The 23,050-nt window shown below is 39.1% G+C and overlaps 1 protein-coding gene across 1 annotated transcript in view; it reads left to right on the forward strand.

The window, feature by feature from the left end:
- Window positions 1-22,367, forward strand: part of IRS1 (insulin receptor substrate 1) — a 67,114-nt gene extending 44,747 nt beyond the window's left edge. The window contains exon 2 of the mRNA XM_020792635.3: window positions 21,297-22,367. The gene's annotated coding sequence lies outside the window, so the exon portion shown is untranslated. The remainder of the gene's footprint in view (window positions 1-21,296) is intronic.
- Window positions 22,368-23,050: the final 683 nt, after the last annotated feature.

The raw sequence follows: 23,050 nt of genomic DNA on the forward strand, positions 1-23,050 counted from the left end.
TATGAATGAAGACAGGCTTTTGAGCTAATACTTGAGTTTATGCAGTACAGTGGACCCTCTACTTACAGAATTAATTCGTATTGAAACAGTGGCTGCACATCAAAAAGTCTGTAGGTCGAGTCTCCATTGACCTACAATGCATTGAAAACCGATTAATCCCGTAACCGGCTGTTTTTGTTCTGTTTTTGTTCCATTTCGTTTTTTTTTCTGGTCTGTAGGTCGATTCTCCGGCTGCAAGTCGAACCTAAATTTTGTGGCCAGAGAAGTCTGTAACTCAAAATGTCTGTAAGTCGAGCCGTCTGTAAGTCGAGGATCCACTGTATGGTCTGGGATGATGGCTTGCAGACAGGATCTAAATCAGTGATGGTGAACCTTTCTGAGCCCGAGTGCCCAAACGGCAACACAAAACCAAATGATTTATTTCAAAGTGCCAACACTGCAATTAAACCTGAATACTGAGGTTTTAGTTTAGAAAAAACAACTCATGTCATTTACATATTATGTCTGTCTGGTTCCTTATTGATTCCTCCAACTGACAGCTCTTTTAGAAAAAAATCAAGTGCAAAATGCTACACTGAATTAAATGCACTCTATTTATGAAGCTTATTAAGTACATTGAAATCCTGAACTTGTTTCCTCCAAAGTAAGCTACCCTCAGAAAAGCAGCTATATATAGGAGTGCAGATTTTTAAAGTGTATACCTATATTTTATACACTACATAAAATACATATACACATTTCACTTATTTGAAATGTAGTGTTGGAAAAGAGATTTACAAATATCATGACTTGTCAGAAAGTTAAGTAAAGCAAATTAAGTGTGGACTCTCACTAGAAGCTAAAATAACCAAGCAAAGGGTATTGCACTACAGTGGCATCATGAGAAGACAAGCTTACAGGAAAAGGCAGCAATTCAGGAAAAATGCAGTGCAGTAGGAAAAGAGGAAGACTGCACATGAGATGGATTGACTCAATACATAAAAGCCACGGTCTTTGGTTTGTAAGACCTCTTGTTTGGTGTTACAGTCAAAGTAGGACCAGGAGCAGAGAGACTGGGATTCAGATTTGGGGAATAAACTATAATACTTTTGCCTGCTTTGGGGATGAGAAAAAGAGAAACCTTATTGCTACACACTTCAGAAATCTAGTACCAGGTGTGTTGGTTGTCTTTTACTAGGTGTCTGCTGTTAGTGAGACTCTGCTAAATATTCCAGTTCTGACCAGTTCAATTTAGAGTCTAAACAGAATCTTGAAATACTGTACTTGCTGTTATCAGCAAAAATTGCAGAGCTAAATGCAGTGGAGATGAAATTTGGAAGGTTTTATTTATATTTATTTATATTTAATCTATATACCACCCCATTAGTCCCAAGGCACCATTCTGGGCAGCTTACAGACAATTACAAATCAGGACAAACAAACTATGGACACTAAAATGTAACAGAAACAACAATGACAAATCAAAACCATAAAAGCCAATGGCAGCAACCAATTTTCACAATAAATAGGACCAGATGGGAGGCACTCAGACAGGGTTGGACTGAAAAGCCTCCCTGAAGAGTAGTGTTTTTTAAAGCTCAACTCCCATCTCTGTTGTATGCTTTTCTTAGAAAAGCTGCTTTTGTTTTCATTTTACCAGTTTGTTTTGCAGAGTATCCCGTGACTGGCCACATCTATTTGGCATCGTTTCGCAGTGTTCCCAGTTTGGGGACCTTGGGAATCAAAAACAGAGTCTGGGGACTTTGCTGAGGCCTCAGATGACGGGATCTAACCAGTATCTTAACGAAGGAACCTGATAAATGGCATAACTGAATTTAATTAAAGATAGGTGGAGGCATTCTGCATGTTATACGTAACCAATGAATGGATTAAGTACTCATACTGTTGCTTCATCCTTTAAAAATCCAGAAAGATTAATGAATAATCATTTATCAAGCCTGTCTTCCTGTAAACACCCTGGGAATAAGGACCATTGACTACAAGGGACTTACGCTTTTATAAACATGGATAGCATTGCATTTTAGAAGTGTGACATCCCAGGATTGCCGAGCTCCATCCCATAACATATGGTAAAGGTCTAATGATATATTTCTGATATATTTCTATAGTACTATAATTTTTCAAACTTTGACCTATTTCTGCCAAGTTAAAAGTTTCTTTCTTTTCTTTTCTTTCTTATGCTACCCATCTAGCCAGGCTATTTTGGGTGGTTCACAACACAACCAAACAAAAAACATAATCACAAGTATAAAATAAATTCAACATATAAAACAACATAAAATATAATGACAATTAAATAATCACGTAATAAAATATTAGATATTTAAATATATCAAATGGTGCAGAGGGCAGAAAAATCTTTTCATCAAAGGCTGTTTTAAGACAAACATGTTTAGGCTTCTTTTGTTAATTTCCCTAAAGGTAAAGGTTCCCTTTGACATTTAGTCCAGTTGTGTCCGACTCTAGGGCATGGTGCTCATCCCCGTTTCCAAGCCATAGAGCCAGCGTTTGTCAGAAGACAGTTTCCATGGTCACCTGGCCAGCGCGACTAGACATGGAACACTGTTACCTTCCCACCGAGGTGGTACCTATTTATCTACTCGCATTTTCACATGCTTTCAAACTGCTAGGTTGGCAGGAATTGGGACAAGCAACGGGAGCTCACTCCATTGCGTGGGTTTGATCTTATGACTGCTGGTCTTCTGACGTTGCAGCACAGAGGCTTCTGCAGTTTAACCCGCAGCGTCCCCTTAATTTCCCTACTTACCAGAGAAAGACATTGCAGGGCCATATTTTGGGTTAAAAATAGAACTATGTGGAAAATGCCTTAAAATTACTTCTGCCTCCCACTCTGTCGATCAGTAAGCAATTTGTAAGGCTGGCAAGAAAAAATCAAGTGTGTACCATAATACAATCTTACCAAAATTCTTTACTGGGTACTTTTGAATGCAATGCAATCCACCAATTGTGATTAGCTTTTGATACCTTTTTAATTCTGGTTTTCTGAGTCAAGTCTCTCTGTGTCTGTCTTTCTCTCTCACACACATACACACACACAAACACTTTGAAAGGTTCCTTTTCTCATGGTTTTACGCTCGCATGCCGAGGGAGAGGTCTCCGCGTGCCAGCTGTGGCATGTGTGCCATAGGTTTGCCATCACTGATCTAGATGTTTAGATTGGCAAAACAACAATTAAGGTGGATTCACTTATACAAGGGCAGCATCGCTTTGACCTGAACCAGAAAATCCTGGGTACAAACTACAATTCCGTTCCAGCCTACAAACTGACAGGGTTGTTTTGAGAGTAGAATGGAGGGCAGATATACAAATTGTTCTGAGTTCCTTGGAGGGAAAAAAGGAATATAAATGCAACAAATAGATTACTGCTGAGTTCGCACCAACATGTGTGAATAAAATCAAATTGAGTTTCAAAAAAATTGTCAGAGGTCTCCTTATACTGAACATGCATTAGCACATAATACATTTTGAGTTAGTGACATATATTTTACAACTAAAAAGTCCATATGTAACAATTAAAATGATGAAGGATCATGTAGAAAGTTCAGGTTGGAAAGCAGTGTTGTGCTACATTCTGAAAGAATCAGTTTGTAGAGTCATTCAAGATTTGTTGTCAACTGATAAAGTCTGACAAGAAACTCTAGGTTGGAAAATGTAAGTCTGTGGACTAGAGAAATAGAAGTAGGATGACATTTACTAGTACAAAGTGTAATGGCCTATCATTGGGGAGTAATAATAAACATTCTCTCGCCAAGAAATCATCAGCTGGAAGTACCAAAGGAAAATACAACAGATTTTGAAATCTTGGTCTGTTCTCAAGGTTATAATATGCTGCTGATGTGAATATGGTGCGGTAAAAAAAGAAAGAAAAGTCAAATGGAATTTAAAGATTTACACACAGCATTTTATATCACTTATTTCTTTTTTCTTCTCACACCAGTAGTCTAGACACATAAACAGTTCAGAAATAACAATTGCTGTAACTTTTATGTGAGGACAAAGAAAAGGCATAAGTTCAGATCTCCAGGGCCAGTTGAACTCTATCCAAGCATATTGAAGGAACTGGCTGAAAAACTCTCAGAACTACTTTCTATTATTTTATTTAAATCATGAAGGATGTGTGGAGTGTCATATGATTGGAGGAAGGCTAATGTCCTTATCTTCAAAAAGGAGGAACCGGGGAACTACAGACTGACCTCAATTCCTGGGAAAAGTCTGGGGCAGATTATAAAGCAGTCACTCTGCAAGCACCTTAAAAACAATGCGATAATCACTAGATCCCAACATGGATTTGTCAAGAATAAATCCAGTCAGACGAATTTTATCTCATTTTCTGATCAGGTTGTGTCCCTAGTAGATGGTGGTAATGTTTTAGATGTAATATATCTTGACTTCAGCAAAGCTTTTTACAAAGTGTGCCATAGTATTCTAATGCGCAAGCTAGCTATATGTGGGTGGGATAGCACAAGTGTCAGGTAGATATACAGTTGGTTTACAGAATCGTACTCAGAAAGTGTTTATCAATGGCTCCTTCCCAAACTGGGAGGAGGTAAGAGGTGGAGTGCCATAAGGCTCAGTCATGGCCCAGTGTTATTCAACATTTTTATTAATGACTTGGATGAGTGGGTGTAGGGAATACTTATTAAATGTGCAGATGACACAAATTTGGGTGGAATAAGCTAATAGCTAGAAGACAGAAATAAAATTGAAAATTATCATGATAGGCTCAAGCACTGGGCTGAAAGCAAGAAAAGGAGATTAACCAGGGATAAGTGCAAAATTCTACACCCAGGGAGAAAAACAAACAAGCACAAAGTTACAAGATGGGGGATATATGGCTCAATAATACTATGAGCAAGAAGGATCTTGGTATGTTTGTAGATCACAAGCTGCATATGAGCCAAAAGTGCAATGTGGCTGCAAACAAGGCAGATGCTGTTTTATTCTGCGTTAACAGAAGTATAGCCTCCAGATCCTGTGAAGTATCCCTTCCCGTCTATGCAGCACTGGTTAGGCCTTGTGTTGAGTACTGTGTCCAGTTCTGGACACCACACTGACCAACTGGAGCAAATTCAGAGGAGGGCAACAAGAATGATTAGAGGACTGGAAACCAAGCCCTATGAGGAAAGACTGAAAGAGCTAGACATGTTTAACCTCGAGAAGAGAAGACTGAGGAGAGATGCGATAGATAGCGCTTTTCAAATATTTTAAAATTGTGATACAGGGGAAGGACAGGATCTGTTCTCTATCATTCCAGAATGCAGGGCACATAATAATGGGCTCATGTTATAGGAAGCCAGATTTTCTTGAATGTCCTGAAAAACAGTAAGACACAGACCAATTACCCTGGTACGTGGTGAGTGCTCCAAAGCTCAAGGTGCCCAAGAGAAAAATATACATCATCTGTCAAATATGCTTTGATTTGGATTAATGCACTGATCAGGGAGTTGCTCAGTGGCCTTGCAGGACTCTTCCAACTCTGTTATTTTATGGTCCTATAAAATTGACTGAAATATGTTTCATCCAATAGCGTTTGTGAGGCCTGTTAGCATCAGGAGCCAATCAAAACATCTGGGGAGGAATGGGAATATTGAAAATCTGTACAGGGATCTGGAACCCAATGAGGAGCGCTCTTTGCTTCCTTCCTTCATTATTCTGTGCAAAGCTCCTGGTGCCTTCCATTTTGGATTACTGCCCACGTGATGTGCCTCTGCCTTGGATCTTGTTTCTTTTTTACTTGTTTCCTCTTGACTTTTTGGGTAATATTTCAAATTATTATTTATTTATTTGAAATATTTATACCCTAAATTTATATATTTATACCAAAGTCAGTTTTTCCCTATTTTTCTGGCTCATTTTTACAGCTGCTTTTGTTTTGTTTGCTTTCCTGGTGTGTATGGGCTGGGAGTGGACTTTGTGACTGTGCTAGTGTGCCACTGGGCTGCGTGAATGGCTGTTGCTGTTCATTGGGCACTGCTTGGACATTTCTCTTTTGTTCTTGATGTTGTGGTGTTGTTGGTTGTTTTGGTCAGTGGGTATCTCTATGTGCCTAGATGTTGCTTCTTTGCCTTTGCTGTTGTTGTGTTACCCAGGCCCAGAGAGGCTGTTGTGCTGGTGGGTGCCACTATATTGTCCCACCCCCCTTTTCTCATGTACTGTTGCCTGCTTTTGAAGTAGGACGATTCTTTATTACCTTGCCTTTTCTTTTTGAAGCAAGTTTAAAGTGTTATTTAGGGCTTCTGGAGTGCTAGGAAATGTGAATGGAGAAACCTCAAACAAATACAAAGCCCCCCCAAAGGCTTTCCCTTTTGCATAAAATGAACAACAAATTTGAACACAAAAGAAATGGCCGCGGAAGAACCCAAAATGAAAGAGATACAAATTTTTTTTGCCATGTACATTCCTAGCTGTGTCAGGAATTGGCCACTTCTCTTGGTTTAACTCGCTTGATAAAAGAGTAATATGCCAGGAGCACTCTATTTTGAAGGCTACAGCTGTGAGTGAATTGGAATTTGATCATCTCTATTTTTTTCCTATGTGTGTCCACTGTATGCTCTTAATGGGACCAATATTAATTACAGGTAAAAATAGAGTTATTTGTCCCAAAGCTTTAGATTTTCAAGAATAATTGTTAGTAATAATCAAATTAATTCTTAGTTTATGCTGAAGGTCTCACTTATACTGTAGTTTCCTGATGGATTAGTAGGGCAGGGCAGCATTGACATGGACGGCATGTGACTCAAGAGGGAATGACTCAAACAGAATGAATTTGTGATAATTACAATAGGGGTAAAGGAATCCCTTGTCCTCTCAAAGTCAGATACCATAGTGGTGAGTCTGGAATAAATACTCTGATAGAAGGTCACAGCTCTTTCCATGAAAACACAGCTTGCCTTTTTAACAACTGGTGGAGTCATATTTAATGCTTAACATTATGAAGGTTATCTTGTTATACAGCAGTCTTGATTAAAACTGATTTTGAAGTTCTGGAACCTCGGCTAGTGCCCAGGGAGACTGGTTTTCATTTCAGGACACACAGAAGCTGGCCTCTATATTGGGCACAATTCAAGATCATGCATGCGACTTGAAAGTAGATAATACTTTGTAAAAAACCTGCAATTGCTTAAACAACGTTCTTTCACCATTTTATGTACTGGCTTGTATCCTAAGCTATTTTTATCAGCACAAACTGCATGTTACCACTGTGTGTCTGACTACATTAAGAAATGATGTGGAAAATGTTGAACACATGAGTACAAGTCAATGTGGATCAGCCTGGAATTCACACACCCCATTTATAGCTTTTTTCCCCCACTGCTGGGGATCCTACTTTTTTGGAACTGAATGCATTTGCATCAGTTTGGGCAATATGATCACTTGACTTAATGTAGAAGGGTTTATAACCATTTTATTTGAAGGCATTCCAGCCAGCTATAGCAGGAGTGAGACAGACGGGGCAGTGGGGAAAACTGGTTATCCTTTTCTTGTGCTAGAGCAGCAAGGTGACCAAAGAGAAAGGAAAGGGAAGAGAGAGAGAGAGAAGAATCTGGAAGGAGAGGAGAATAAGTTATTAGCCTTGTTTCCAGGTGGTTAAGGTAATGCAAATATGAATGGCCAGAGCAGTTACCTTAACAAGCTGCAAACAAGGCTGAGTGTTAATTTCCTCCCCTCTGTGTGACTCCTGTGATGTCAGCTGAAGCAGATTAACACTGGTGAAACTTGACTTCTGGGTGGAACTTTACAGCATATCAATTCCTATTTTCCCCACTGTGTTATCACACCCCAAGTCAAATATTTTTTAATGTAATGCTTAAGTGGAAGTACAAGAGATAGGCTTTCCCCTCAAGTTACAAAACAGTGGCAGAGACAGTAGCTGTATTTCTGAATCTGCTTGAACACCACTACAATGTATTTTTAAGTGGTATGCAGCACTCACCAGATAATGTGGTAGAAACTGCAGCATGCTGGGTAACAGCCTGATGACTTGTCTTCAGTTTCTCTAAGCTTTCCATTTAAGGTTCTTCTCTGTCTGTGTCCACATGAAACTGTTGAATGCAACAGACAAAATATTCAAATATGGTGGAGGCAATGTGCCCTTTGGTGAGCTCTCTTATACTCAGTGAGCCCCTTCAGACGCATGATGCATACCAAGATTATGAATGAGATGGCATCTATATGTTAATAATAGTATTACCTATCTCTCCTTCACGTCTGTTCTTTTGTGGTCATTTTATATTTACATTTTTCTAAAGGATAGTTCACACATTCTTGCCTACTCATATATAGTGATGGCCAATAATATATACAGAAGTGTGGGGTTTTAGGTTTTATATCTGAAGTGCTACTAGTAACATACAGGGGTCACTAACCACGGCAGTTTCACAAATTTGAAATATATGACAGATTTTAAAATGAGAATTTTTGTGAAATTACAAATTTAGTATCAGACTACATTTTGATACTAGCTGCTTGTAATTTAAAATCTGTCTCAATGTGGCCATCTAGGTTGGTAAATTAGTATATCCGAACACCATGAAAGTCCACTTGTTGTCTCATGCCTGAAGATATTGATAATGTGACTAAAAGTGATGTAGTTGAAGAAGAACTGATTAAATTCAGCTTTTGATTGCCCTTTGCTCACCCAACCCAAAATAACAAGATGAGATACAGTAATATGGGGTAAAACTAGGGCCACAAATTTATTAACCATTTAACTTTTAACTGCTGTTGTTTAGTCGTTTGTTGTTGTTTAGTCGTTCAGTCATGTCCGACTCTTTGTGATCCCATGGACCAGAGCACGCCAGGCCCTCCTGTCTTCCACTGCCACCCGGAGCTGGGTCAAATTCATGTTGGTAGCTTCAATGACACAGTCCAGCCATATCATCCTCTGTTGTCCCTTTTCCTCTTGCCTTCACACTTTCCCAACATCAGGGTCTTTTCCAGGGAGTCTTCTCTTCTTGTGAGATGGCCGAAGTATTGTAGCCTCCACTTCAGGATCTGTCCTTCCAATGAGCACTCAGGGTTGATTTCCTTTAGAATGGATAGGTTTGTTCTCCTTGCAGTTCAGGGGATTCTCAAGGGCCTCCTCCAACACCACAATTCCAAAACATCAATTCTTCAGCAGTCAGCTTTCTTTATGGTGCAGCTCTCACTTCTATACATCACAACAGGAAAAAACATAGCTTTAACTATGCAGACTTTTGTTGGCAAGGTGATGTCTCTGCTTTTTAGGATGCTGTCAAGGTTTGTCATCGCTTTCCACCCAAGAAGCAGGAGTCTTTTAATTTCGGGGCTGCTATCTCCATCTGCAGTGATCATGGAGCCCAAGAAAGTAAAATCTGTCACTGCCTCCCTTCTATTTCCCAGGAGGTGATGGGACCAGTGGCTATGATCTTGGGGTTTTTTTATGTTGATCTTCAGACCATTTTTTGCACTCTCCTCCTTCACCCTGATTAAGAGGTTCTTTAATTCCTCCTCACTTTCTGCCATCAGACTGGTATCATCTGCATATCGGAGTTGTTGATATTTCTTTCAGCAATCTTAATTCCGGCTTGGGATTCTTCCAGTTTGGCCTTTCGCATGATGTATTCTGCATATGTTAAATAAGCCAGCGGACAATATACAACCTTGTCATACTCCTTTCCCAATTTTGAACCAATCAGTTGTTCCATATCCGGTTGTAACTGTTGCTTCCTGTCCCACATATAGGTTTCTCAGGAGATAGATAAGGTGGTCAGGTACTCTCATTTCTTTAAGGACTTGGCATAGTTTGCTGTGGTCCACATAGTCAAAGGTTTTTGCATAGTCAATGAAGTAGAAGTAGATGTTTTTCTTGAACTCTCTGGCTTTCTCCATAATCCATCACATGTTAGCAGTTTGGTCGCTAGTTCCTCTGCCCCTTCGAAATTCAGCTTGTACTTCTGGGAGTTCTCAGTCCACAAATCATTAATGGCATTCGCTACGTAATAGCTCTTCAGAAGTTCAAAATATAGATGAAGGCAGGAAAATGCTACATTTTTGTGATTGGTAAGTTGTATGCATCAACTTTATAATTGTTTGAAATATTTGATGACTAGTTTTATAGTGTATGTATGTTATAATTTAAATCTGTGTATTGTATCAGCATCATTTTAAAATATCAGGGAACTCAGTGTAGTTTTTGAGATTTCATATCAGAATTCATAATTTGCTTCTACTGAAATAATGAAAGACAAAGAGAAATGACAATATATTAAATGAATACTTTTGAGATGACAATGAAGTATGAATTCTGCAGCTTAAGTTTTCCACCAAATCTTTAGAATTGATGTGCACCAAAAGTGAAGTACAGTGGAACCTCTACTTACGAACTTAATCCGTCCCAGACAATGTTTGTTAGTTGAAACGTTCGTAAGTAGAAGCTCGATTTCCCATAAGAATGCATTGAAAACTGATTAATTCATTCCAGCCAAAGAAAAAAATAACCCCCCCTCCCCGAAATAAAACACTGCAAGCCTCTGGGGCTGCAAAAAAAATAATAATCCAAAAATAAACATAAGCATAAACCCACCAGCGCAATCCCACCCTGCAAATGACAAAAAAAGTTTTTAAAAAGCAAAAACCAGCACCTTACCTCCATTGCCACGACCACTGCTGCCAGGCCTCCCAGGCTCCAGCCGCCGCTACCGGGCCAGGGCTTCTCTGCCACTACCGCAGGCTTTCCCGGGGTTCGCAGCAAGCACTGCCTTTCTCCTCTGCTGCACGCTTTCTCTGCCGGCATGGGAGGCTTTCTCGAGGCTTGCTGCAAGTGCTGCCTTTCTCTGCCACCATCCGCTGCCGGGCCAGGGTTTCCACACTGCTGACACAGGCTTTCCTCCGCCTACCTTCCCCTGGTAGGCCCAGTCTACCCCGGGAAAGCCTCTCATGGCGGTGGAGAAGCCGTGCAGTAGATGGTGGCGGAGAAAGGCGGCACTTGCGGCGAACTCCGGGAGAGCCTGCGGCGACAGTGCTGAAAGTCCAGGAGGCTAAGCCCAGCCAGGATGGTCTGGCAGCTCGCCTCCCAGCGGCAGTAACAGCAGCGGTGGAAGCCAGGAGGCTGAGCCCCCCTTTTCCTAACCGTTGGGGCAAAAGAGCTACAAAGAAGCAGCCTCTTTGCCACCAATGGTTAGCAAATTTAAGTTTTCCGCCCTTTACCTCTTCCTTTTTTCATTCATATGTTGAAGATCTGTTCGGGAGTAGGAGCAAAATTTTGCAAATGGAGCTGTTCGTACATTGGATTGTTCGTAGTAGGGACGTTCATAAGTAGAGGTTCCACTGTATCTCATTAATATCATTTTTATTATAGTCCTCATGCTTTTGAATGATATGGCAACTGTATAGTTTTAACGTACTGAATTTCACCGAGCAGAATTATAAAGAATTTAAAAAATATATTAATTTTGTCTATGCCTATGCGCATATTTAGTTTTTTTCTATCTGATAGTCTGTTTTATTTAAAATGCATTGAACCTTTTTGTTTTTATTTTTGAGCAAAATGGAACTTCATTGCATTTATTCATTAACAAAAGTGTTTTCTATCTTGCTATTAGGTTTACTTCAAAATATAAAATAATCCAGAAACAGATAGTGAAGTATACAATTACAAGCCTAAACAAGCAGCTTCCAGATCACCCCTTGCTGTGTGAGCTGATTAAGTAATTCTATGCTGCTTTTGAGGTTAATCCCAAATAGTCTAAAATATCTTGATAGCTAAATCACGAGGACAGTATGCTTATACATAAGAGCTTTTTTACTTAAGTCAGAAAGAAGCTACTCATCTTGTTTGTAAACTAGTATTTGCTTACTTTTTCTTGTTATTAGTAGTGAGCTGATTAAAACCATCATATGTATTGATTCCCATCCTAATAGCAGATGGATTGTTGCTCCACAGTTGTTCTTTTGTCACTTTTCTGCCTTTTTATGCTACTCCACTATGTTTTCAGACACTTCCTACTGTCTTGCCCAACACATATGCTAGTATTCATCTGCTAACATAGCTTCCCCTCATGGGAATAATTTTTAGTTTGTTTTCTCTCTCATCCAGTTTCAGAAGAAAGAAACCCAGGCCCTTTTCTTTTGTTTTATATTTTCTTTTCAATTTATTAAGACCTATAACGTTCTCATCAATATACCATGATGTAAGCTTGTCTGTCAGGGAGTCTGAAGAAAAGGTTTGGGGTTGCAAGACCATTGAGAATACAATTACAGAGCAACAGATATACTGAGATGTTTCTATGAGATGGAGGATAGCAGAGCGCAGGTGACTGTTTTACTCAGACGGGGGTAATGAAACTGCTATGGATAACCTTAGGTTCACCTGATTACTTATATCACTTGATTTCTTATATGGATGGATCTTGGCCACAGCATTATCAGTGATGTTAATTATTACATTTTTAGCTCACCTTTCTGTCAAAGATTCTACACATGCCCTCCTCACTATAAACCTGTGATGTAGTTTGCGACCATGGTCATGCAATGGCTCAAGGTCAGGCAATGAGCTTAGTGTTTGTTGGACGTTTGAACTCAAGTCTCCTGAGTCCTATTAAATGACTCTGATTGTTACATCACATTAGATGGGGAACCTTTCCTCTTAGTTTTTGTCCTTTAATACCAGTACAGCCCTGCTGTACGCAGTGGCCAGTTGCAGATAATGCAATTGACTAATAGGGCTTTTGAGACTTTTTTTAACAGGAAGCAACAAGGCCTGAAATTTTCAGCCCCTTTATTCCCCCCCCCCAGTCTCTCTCTCATGCTGTGTTCATAAGTAACATGTCCAAAGTGCTGAACCAAGGGCTCTTAATGTCAGTCTGTGTTTACCTCACACCATACGAAGAATATTGATGTGTAGGGTGTCCAGAGGAGGGCAAGCAGAATGGTATGGAAACCAAGCCCTTGTGTGGAATGATTAAAGGAAAATAGTGTTGTTTCACCCTGAGAAGAGAAGACTTGGTGAATAGATTTATGTTTAAAATCTTCATATATTTGAAGACCTGTCATGTGGAAGATGGAAACAGTTTGTTTTCAGCAGCTCTAGAGTAGTTGAAAACTCCAGAGGATATTGCATTGTTTTTCCCCCAGCCCAAAGAGAAACTTTGTATTTCAAAGCAGCCTTTGTGAGTATTTGTGTGTGCATGCATGGAATCACAGAATAATTGGCAACCTTTTGATCTCAAGAACGGTGTTTAAAAATTCCAACCATGCTGCAAGGAATAGAGATTGAGATCAGAACCTCCAGAAGACATTTGAAGTCTAAGATCACCTCTCATAGATATCTACCATCAATTTTTGGACTCCTGTCTGCAATTTTTCTTCACTATCCATGAAGGGGATGGTGCCCAGCCTGATGAAGTAGAATTTTTCCATGAAAGCTTGCAATTCATTTAACGTTTTAGTAGTCCAATAAAAGATATCACCCACTCTTACATTTGTTCAGTCTTGGGACCAATACAGCCTTTTCCTTGTTCTTTCCAGAGGATAGGATTCAAACCAGTGGATTCGAATTATGAAAAGGCAGGTTTCGAGTAAACATTAGGAAGACTTTCCTGAAAACAAAACTTGTTTGACAGGACTGCTTTGAAAATTATTAGACTCTGCTTCATTGGAAATTTTTAAAGTAAGGTTGGGTGGCCATTAGAGGGGGGGGTATTCATATACGAATACAAATATCCCCCCCCCCCACAGGTGAAGGTAACCACTCACCATTCCGCCACTGCCGTGGGGGTCCACATTCCCTTCCTGTCGCTCTGGAGCTCGAGGTGGATTAGCCACTCTTTGACTTGGCAGAGAGGCTCATCATCCTGCCTTCTGCCAGGAATGGCTAATCCACCGCGAGCTCCGGAGCAATAGGAAGGGAGCGTAGAGCCTGCGGTAGCGGCGGAATGGTGAGTGGTCGGTCTGGCTCCAGGGGGCCGGATCATTGTTATCTGCACCTGTGGGGAGATGTTCATATACAAATACGAATACCGCCATCTCTAGTGGCCATCTCTCAAAGATCCTATAAGTGCAGGTTTAGTGCATTGACAGGATTGGGACTTGATGATCGTTTATGTCACTTACAGCTCTATAATTCTGTGTTTGTGTGACTATACTACAGTATGTGAATCCATACTGCAGTATTTTTCCCATCCCCTTTCTTGGCAGTACAGTTTCCTGTCAAGGACAAACAAGAACAATTTGTAGCTTGGTGCAGAGAAAATAGTGGGCTTCACCCACCCAAGTCAAGGTACATGGCACCCCAAACCAGCCAAATTCTTTTGATACATGAGACAAAAGATCCCACAAGCATCTCTTTGCTTTCCTGGCAGTGAAAATACAGTACAACAAAGTAAATAACTAGTGATATGTCTTGCTGTCATGACACTCAAAATCTGCTACCTGAGGCAGCCATCTCATTCTCCCTACTGGTAGAAGCAATTGTCTTATTCAGCCTCCATTTTTATAAGTAGCATTCCGCCCATTTATACACTTTGCAAATATCACTTGACTTATTATTGAATATTTCCTAATCTCTTCTGTGAGGCTGAAAATGCAGTCAGTAGCTGCTTTTATATGGATATTCCATATTATTGCAAGTTTGTTGTTGTTCCGTCTTCTGTCCCTTATAACTAGAAATATTTCCTTTTTATTCCAAGGAAGATGGGACAGATAAATATTTTTAAAATTAGAATTATATTTTCAGATTTTTGATTAAAATAATGTTACATTTCAGGTATCTTTAATATACCATTTATAGAAAAAAAGTTACGGATGAATAAAATGGCAGCACATTTTCAGCCATTATGAAAAAAGAATTCTATTGATTTCAGATACATTTTTTGTTGTGATGCCTGTGATGTCTTTATAGAGGAATACTGGCAAACGTTAACTATTGAAGTCTTTCAATATTAGTGTGAATTGTGGTATAAAAGCCTTATATCATTTTTTCTGAACTCCTTTGAAACATAGAGATGGTTTGCCAACTTGAATCATACGTTAGTGTTATCCATATTTAGTCTGAGCAGATGTTTCACATAGATTATTTTTCTTAAGGTACCTTGCATGAGAAGTGTGTTGGATGTCTTTTATTTTATTTCTTTTTATTTTTTGTTCAAGTACATTTTTCTTGCATTACCAGTAACTTCCATAAAATCACCACAAAGCCACATTATTGGGGAACCGAACTTGAAGCCTGTGGTGAGTAGGAAATGTATTAAACCTAGGTTTTCCCTATTTTGAAGCTGCCAACAGTCATGTCATTAATGGTAACGACCCTTACCACAACACACTGAAGTCAGAGAACCCTCTCTTAAAACTCTTCTGCACAGTTTCATGTGTTGCTAAGGACACACTGATGTTTGTTGATAAGAAACAATGGGGTATCCAAATGCTGACTTTAAAACTGTGAAATGTCTCCAAAATTGTTCCATGTTTTACAATACAATTTGTTTTTATCCTGATAATTACTGTTAAAGAGGAAAGAAAATTTAGGAAGATGGAGGACTTGCAATCATCTCATATTAAATTTCCTTGCATACCCTACATGTCAATATCATATCAAACACTCATAAGGCATGATTGTACTAATTGAATATGGTATTCTGCCTGTGAATCAGACATGTTACTTAAATTATGCTGTCTAGCAGTTTTGACAGGCTCAAGTTAAAATACTGCTCAAAGGGGGAATTTCCATATTTAGCAGTAGACGGAGAGGTCTGCTCCTAATTGCATAAATTCTGTGATTTTTAATGTGAAAAAAAGAGCATTGCTTTATTTCGCACGACATAGTACTGAAATTGTTGGTGGCATACACATCTTCTGTGTACAGTGGTGCCTCGATTTACAAACTTAATCTGTCCCAGAAGATGTTCGTAAGTCGAAATGTTCGTAAGTCGAATCAGCATTTCCCACTGAAATGCATTGAAACCCGATTAATCCATTCCGCCTGTTTTTTGTTTGTATGTAGGGCAGGAAAGGAAGGAGGGAACAATGGGGAAAAGAGGAAAGAGGAAAGAAATAAGGTCATCACTGGGCCACACAGACCCCTGAGACAAAGGTTTTTGCTTTAAAGCACAAAAAGAGAAATGACACAGAGAGAGAAGACAATGGGGGGAGAGAGAGATTTTGGAGTCTAAAACACATTTTAAACCCACACATGCTAAACCCACACATTTTACACCAACACATTTTAAACCAAACCAAGCAACATTTTAGAGCCCACCAGCCAGCACAGACCTTTGCAGAAACATTTCTGATTTTATAATCAAAAGACTAAACTCCATTTTAGAGCAAACTGGCCAACACAGACCCTTGCAGAAAGGGTCTGCAAGACCCATCAGAGCACAGAAACATAACCCCCCCACACACCTAGTCCAAATTCAAGCTGCAAAAACCCTGTACAAAAAACAAACGGAGCAGATCAGAAATGCACAGAGAGCAAAGGGACAAGGTAAGAAATGCCCAGTAATCAAAGGAAAAAGCAAGGGAAGCATGCAGGAACCATTGCAAAAGCACAAAAAACCAAACGGAGCAGATCAGAAATGCAGAGAGAACAAAGCAAAAAGCAAGGGAAGCATGCAAGACACATTGAAAATGGGGAAAAGAACCCCAAAAAGCAACCAAACCCCCCAAGACCTATCGGAAATGGGGTAGAAACCAAAAAACAAACAAAGCCCCCAAGACCCATCAGAAATGGGGAAAAACACTCCAAAAAGCAATCAACTTCCCCCATCAGAAATAGGAGGGGAACCAAAAAACAAACAATCCCCCAAGACCCATCACAGCACAGAAACATAACCCCCCTAGCCGAAAACAACACTGCAAAAATACCCAGAACAGTTTTTTAAAAGTATAAAGCAGCACCTTACCTTAGCAGGCAGCCTCCTCGGACCGCACACTCTCTAACTGCCATGGTGAAAGAGCTACAAAGAAGCAGCCTCGTCACCACCTAGTTAGCTATTTGGATTTCCCGCCCTTTTCCCCTGCCTTTTTGTGTCCGTAAGTGGAAGCTCCGGTCGCAAGTTGAAGCAAAATTTTGTGACCAGAGCTGTTCGTAAGTTGATATGTTTGTAGGTAGGGGCGTTTGTAAGTCGGGGCACTAGGTAAAGGGTAAAGGTACCCCTTGACAATTTTTATCCAGTTGTGTTCGACTCTAGGGGGCGGTGCTCATCCCCGTTTCCAAGCCATAGAGCCAGCGTTTTGTCCGAAGACAATCTTCCATGGTCACATGGCCAGTGCGACTTAGACACGGAACGCTGTTACCTTCCCACCGAGGTGGTCCCTGTTTATCTACTCGCATTTGCATGCTTTCGAACCGCTAGGTTGGCAGGAGCTGGGACAAGCGACAGGCGCTCACTCTGTCGCGTGGATTCGATCTTACGACTGCTTGGTCTTCTGTCCCTGCAGCACAGGCTTCTGCGGTTTAGCCCACAGTGCCACCACGTTCAAAATGTGATTGTATATATTGGCCAAAATCTCATTGTGGCTAATTAAAGGTTTCCTGTTTCTGTCCCAGGATTTGGATTACTTGTGCACAATTAGACTGATTGCACACCAAGGCATCTAAACCCAATTATTGGAACAGGAACTTTATAATTAGTGACAATCTTCCTCTCTTAGTGACATAATCTCCCTTATGCCAGCATACTTTATGAAACAGAATTTTGGCCATCATCTGAAGACTACTGTGACATGTATGCTTACATGTATCACTTTTCACTTTGTCTCTTCCTGGAAAAGCAAGAGAGGGATGATGTGTGGAGAATATAACAGTATTGGATATAACAGTATTTTGAGGGATGATGTGTGGAGAATATAACAGTATTGAGTTTTATGCTTCTTTTTAAGGCAGTGAATTGTGAGAGCATCTTACTCAAATAATACTTTCTTTAGTTCCTAATGGTTTCTAGAGGGCTGTGTAAACTGTTTCAGATGGTGATTAGAGCATGATGGTTCATGATGGTTTCACATGTAACATTCTATATTGCCAGTAGGAAAATGTCTTTGATTTAAAATATTTTACCCTATCTTTCTTCTTAAAAAGGACCCATGCTTATGCAGAAATAAACTTGGCATCAGTTTCTTAGCATAAGGATTGTTATTTGCATCATTTTTTTTTCCAATGAAGAGTATTTATGGTATAAAACACAATTAACCCTAAAAGTCATACGTTTTTGCTTCCTCCTCCCACCCTTTTACCTACAAAAGAAAATTTAACTCAAATAGAATAGGGAGTAATGGACACATTTTTAAAGAAATGATTGTAGACTTGTTTTATTCATACATTCATTTATATGCCGCCTTTCTCCTAAAGTATCCAAGGTGGTTTACAGTATTAAAAGAGACAAATCTAGAGATAAATTATTACAATTTTAAAACATTGTTTGTTCATTTATTTACTGACTTGCTTGCTTGCCACATGGCTGCTTACACTTCATTACTACTTTTTTTAAAAAAAAAATCTAAATAAAAAACATATTAACTTTATTTAGAGTTTTAAAGGGATGTTGCCTTTTCCTCAGTTCATTCACTCCTCACCCAGTGTTGCTGGAGTAGCAAAGATGAATGACAAAAACATAAACTAAAGTGTGATAGCTCCCCTTGACACCGGAAAATTGCTTTCATCTATTCCAGTTATCTCAGATCAACAAGCTTTGACGTATGCAGCAAGAATGTACGTTTTCCTCTGTTTCTTTGATTGTATATGCTTCCCAGCTTAGAGCATGTGACCCTTCTGAGTGTTTCAGTTTGTTCCTGCAGTGAGGAGTTTGTTAGGCCATGTTGGAAGAGAGCCAAATATAAAAACCAAAGCAAATCCTGTATGCCTCAGTCCTTCATGATTTAAATGAGGCTTGTTTTTTCATTGTCACTAGCCCTATTAATAAGTTACAGCACTGCTGTGTAATTTTAGGCCCAAGACATTTTAAATCTGTGTATCTATGTTAATTTTCACTAGCAATTCTGATTAGAATGTTCCGAATGTTCCTGTAGATTAGCTAAATATGTTCAGAGGTTGAAGAGTGTTTAAAAGACAGGCTACTTTGGGGAATTGACACCATATACAGTGGTGTCCCGCATAGCGATGATAATCCATTCCAAAAAAATCATTGCTATCCACATTCGTCGCTATGCGGGGCAAAAAACCCCATAGGAACTCATTAAAACACGTTTAATGCGTTCCTGTGGGCTGTAAACTCACCACTATGCGGAAATCCTCCATGCGGCCACCATTTTCGCTGCCCGGTAAGCAAGTAAAGGGTGCAAAAACGCTGCGGGTGGCCATTTTTTCCGGTGGCCATTTTGGAACCGCCGATCAGCTGTTCCCAAAACATCGCTATGCAAAAATCGGTAAGCGAAACGCTTACCGATCATCACAAAGCGATTTTTAGCCATTGAGAACATCGTAATGCGATCGCTTTTGCGATCGCAAAAGCGCATTGCTATGCGGATTCGTCGTTAACCGAGGCGCTCGCTATGCAGGGCACCACTGTACCACATATTTGTTAGGATAGGCTTCCTCATCACATGAAGGAGCACACATTTTGGTAGGCAGGCTTTTCAGTTTTTTTATGTCTCTGAGAAAAGTCTCAGTAATTTATTAAAGGAAAAATATTATAGTATTTAATTATCTTGTAGGAGCAAACCATCTCAAATGTGAAAAATATATTCAGGTTCTCTTAGATATCAAAATTTGTAAGCAGTTTAATTTAATTGACAATTATCATTTCAGCGAACCATTTAAATATACCCAACAGACACACAAACTTGTAATTTCATTATAATGCTGATTTTTCTTGCACTTTTTAGTAGTAAGAATGTTACAAAATTTATGCACAGTCTTTGGCTTTGAAACTTACTAAGCAAAAAGGTCTTCTCTTAATTGCGGTTTCACATTGTTTAAATAAACTGTATGTGCTATGCTGTAGGGTAACAAAAAGTCAGAAGTGATAAAACATCTAACCAGTTGAAGATGGTATTCATAACCCAGAGATCAAAACCCTGTTGCTTCATGCAGAAAACTACATCAGAGTCGGCCTATTGAATCAATGGGAATTTAGTGAATGAGCTTTTCCATAGGTTCCATTGATTCTAATGGGCTACTGTCACTGTGACTTACTATACTAAATTAAGTCATTGGTACAGTGCACCCATTTGACTTGATGGAATATAGGGCTGAGTGGACTCAACAAATCTCCGTTGATTTAGCGGGCCTAGTATAGTGCAATTTACTATGCTAACCAACAGGATTCTGGTTTGAGAATTTAAACATATGCTACAGTTGGGTACTGTACATGCAAATGTCCAAAGAAGAGCAGACTTCACATTAAAGAGTAGCTGAGTGCTACATATTGCTTAAACCTTGGGCTGAGTAGAGGACTAGTGGGAGTAGACAGAGAAGACAAAGGGGATATTGACATCTTTCTTTCCCAGCAATTTGTTTCCTCAAAATCACCCCTTCCAAGCTGTTGTTGTTGTTCAAAAACACCAGACACAGTCAATCGAGATTATAAAAACATTGTCTGGTATAACAGATACAAGTTTTAACCAAGAACCTAAGTATCTGTTAAATATTGGCACAGTATTATGCTGTTCCTAATATTGCCGTTTTTAGTACCTCTGATGGTATTATTTCTGAAGTTTGCAACTGCTTATAATACTGTGTGAAATTTCTTGATATTGTTCCCAAAGATCCAATATTTACTGCAAGTGAGATGTTTCAGTGGTCAGGTCTTTGTACATTGTTAGTTTTTCCAATTCTTTATTTTCAACTCTGGCATCCCCTGGAGTACGGCTCTTGACAATAGATAAAAGCTGTAAGATGCAAAGCTGGCTATTTATAACCAGAACAGCTCCTCTCCTGTCATTTGTTTGGGGTTTGCTAAATAGCTTCTACTGCCAGTCTTCTGCTCAATTTGCAGCTGGCCTCATCTGTTTTAGCTGATCAAACAGCCCACAGGACAAAGAATACTAGAATAATAGTAACAGGTTGATCCTCATTTCTTCACTAGAATCATTGTTGCAAGTATCTAAGCGCATAAAAATGTGTATTAATATTGGGACAACTTGTATTGACAGTGTGTTGTTATGGCGCTGAAAGTATATCTATGTGGTTTGAATTGTATCTATCCAGATTTCATTCACCACACTAAGAATACTCATTTCTACCATGCATATCATTTTTGCAGGAATTATAAATAGATACGTATAGTTTTACTTTTATACAGTAAATTACTGTATATAACAGATTTGTATTTATTCATTTTTCTGTTTTCTTCTCTTCTCAGAATGATGACCTACACAACCTCAGAAAAAGCCTACTTTGAACTTATGGGTATCCAGACTGCTTTGTGTGTCAAAGCTAGGACTTCACTTTTTCTTCCCTAGTAGATGGGTACGATGCATCCAATTCAATTTGTTTACTTTACACAAACCTCAGGAGTTAGTTGACTGAACTGCACATTCTTTTTTTCCCCAATTTTTTTTGTGCCAAGCAAAAGCACTGTGACCCCTGGACGGCAAGTCTACAATTACTTCCTCCTCTACCATAAAGACTTAGCTGGCTACAGTGAACTCATTGCCCACCACTGTAAGATGGTGAAAGTGGGCGTACTACTAGCTCATTTACATAATTTTTTTTAAAAAAATTTAATTTGCTGCTGAAAGACATGTATGACAAATCATCAGTGTAAATTATTACATACAAACTGTCAATATTGGTTGAAGAGTATTAAATATTTAACATAGGTTTTTGATTTATACATGTACTTTTTTAATTAAAAATGTAACATTTCCTACAACACATCTTTTTTGATGTGGAACTGAGGTATACTATATTCTGTTGTAAACAGAGAGGGTTAGGGTGGGGGAAACTGCTTTTAAAACAAGTTGGTTTAAGAATAGAGTAGGGTACTATTCTTTTTTAAGATTGTAATTCAGAATATAATATAATATGGATCAGTGGCCCATGGATCTGGATTGTACAGTCATCTTTACTGATACCATCATTTGTAAGAAAACCTTGCAGTTGAGCTGAGTTCTTTCAAAAAGAAAATAATTTTTTGTACTCTTCCTGTAAAACTTTAGGCTTAAAGGCAAACTTAACTGTGCATGGTATTTGCAAGTGTGAATTTGAAATTGTTGGTTGCACAGGAACTTTTTAAAAATCAGAAAAAAAAATCTAAGTCTTCCATTGTATATATATATTTGAAAAAAAGTAGGAAGAAGCAGAAGAGAGATGCAGAAGAAAAAGGACAAAGTCTTCAAATCAGAAAAATCCCTGGAATGAAATATGTGGGTGTTTGTAAATTCTGAAATCTCTTTCTATACATAATAAACTAGATACTGTTTTATCTTTATTTCTTCTATTTCAATTATTGTATCATGTTTTTTTTAAATTGTCCCTTTACATGTGTTCCAAATTTTTACTTTAGAATTAATACTTGAATTGTAATGGCGTAATGAAAAAAAAAAACAACTCTATAGGAGCTCAGTGAAACCTTAAAACCTTGTTTTCTCCCAGCTTGTTAAAATTAGACCCCTTCTCCCTCACATTAGAATACTAATACAGTAATTTCAGGAAGAGGTGGCAAGAATACACAGAGGAGTTATACCAGAAAGATTTGGATATCCCAGACAACCCAGATAATGTGGTTGCTGACCTTGAGCCAGACATCCTGGAGAGTGAAGTCAAGTGGGCCTTAGAAAGCTTGTCTAACAAGAAGGCCAGTGGAGGTGATGGCATTCCAGTTGAACTATTTTAAAATCTTAAAAGATGACATTGTTAAGGTGCTACATTCAATATGCCAGCAAGTTTGGAAAACTCAACAGTGGCCAGAGGACGGGAAAAGATCAGTCTACATCCCAATCCCAAAGAAGGGCAGTGTCAAAGAATACTCCAACTACCGTACAATTGCACTAATTTCACACACTAGCAAGGTTATGCTCAAAATCCTACAAGGTAGGTTTCAACAGTATGTGGACCGAGAACTCCAAGAGGTGCAAGCTGGATTCCAAAGGGGCAGAGGAACTAGGGACCAAA

The sequence above is a fragment of the Pogona vitticeps genome, chromosome 3 (genome assembly GCF_051106095.1).
Source record: "Pogona vitticeps strain Pit_001003342236 chromosome 3, PviZW2.1, whole genome shotgun sequence".
NCBI lineage: Eukaryota > Metazoa > Chordata > Lepidosauria > Squamata > Agamidae > Pogona > Pogona vitticeps.